Below are 1,144 nucleotides of genomic sequence, written 5' to 3'. Positions count from 1 at the left end.
GGGGGAAAAAAAAAAAAAAGGCCAGGTGCAGTGACTCATGCCTGGAATCCCAATACTTTGGGAGGCCAAGTTGGGTGGATCACAAGATCAGGAGATAGAAACCATCCTGGTCAACACAGTGCAATCCTGTCTCTACTAAAAATACAAAAAAAGATTGGCTGAGCGTGGTGGCGCGTGCCTGTAATCCCAGATACCTGGGCAGGCAAATAGCTTGAACCTGGGAGTTGGAGGTTGCAGTGAGTCAAGATCGCACCACTGCTCTCCAGCCTGGTGACAGAGCAAGATTCCGTCTCAAAAAAAAAAGCCTGGCACGGTGGCTCACGCCAAGGTGGGTGGATCACCTGAGGTCAGGAATTCAAGACCAACCTGGCCATCATGGTGAAACCTCATCTTTAAAAAAAAAAACCCAGAACACCCAGGTTTGTTACATATGCAAATTGTGTGTCATGGGGGTTTGATATGTAGATCATTTCATCACCCAGCTAAGAAGCATAGTACCTGACAGGTAGTTTTTCAATCCTCTCACTTTTCTCACCGACCACCACCTTTCTTTATGTTGTCCCCCTTACTTGGAAAGCTTTTCCTTCTCCACTTTACCTAAATTACTCTCAAACTCTGGTTATGACCTATTTAAGTTCTAACTCATGCTTTCAAAAAACATAATAGATCTCTTCATTTTCTGAGGTCTGGCTTCCATTTGGTAACTTGTGAAACATTATTTCCCTCAGTAGTTTGTTAGTTACTAAAAAGCAGGAACCATGCTGATATTGTATGTCTTCTAACCATGCCTACCTAACAAGTGTTATATTTCTTTCGAAACTGGGAAGGAAACTATAAAGCACCAAGTGCATGATCTTTAATTAATTTGAGATGGAGTCTTGCTCTGTTCCCCAGATTGGTCTTGAACTCCCAGGCTCAAGTGATCCTCCAACCTTGGCCCCTAGTAGCTGAGACTACAGGTGCACACCACCACCCCCAGCTAACTTTTTTGTTTTATTTTTTGAGGCAGAGTCTCTCTTTTCACCCAGGCTGGAGTGCAGTGGCATGATTTAGGCTCGCTGCAACCTCTGCCTCCTGGGTTCAGGCGATTCTCCTGCCTCAGCCTCCTGAGTAGCAGGGACTACAGGCACGCACCACAATGCCT

This window comes from Cebus imitator, unplaced genomic scaffold (assembly GCF_001604975.1).
Source record: "Cebus imitator isolate Cc_AM_T3 unplaced genomic scaffold, Cebus_imitator-1.0 Scaffold135, whole genome shotgun sequence".
Classification (NCBI taxonomy): domain Eukaryota; kingdom Metazoa; phylum Chordata; class Mammalia; order Primates; family Cebidae; genus Cebus; species Cebus imitator.
Note: the sequence above shows the minus strand (reverse complement) of the source record.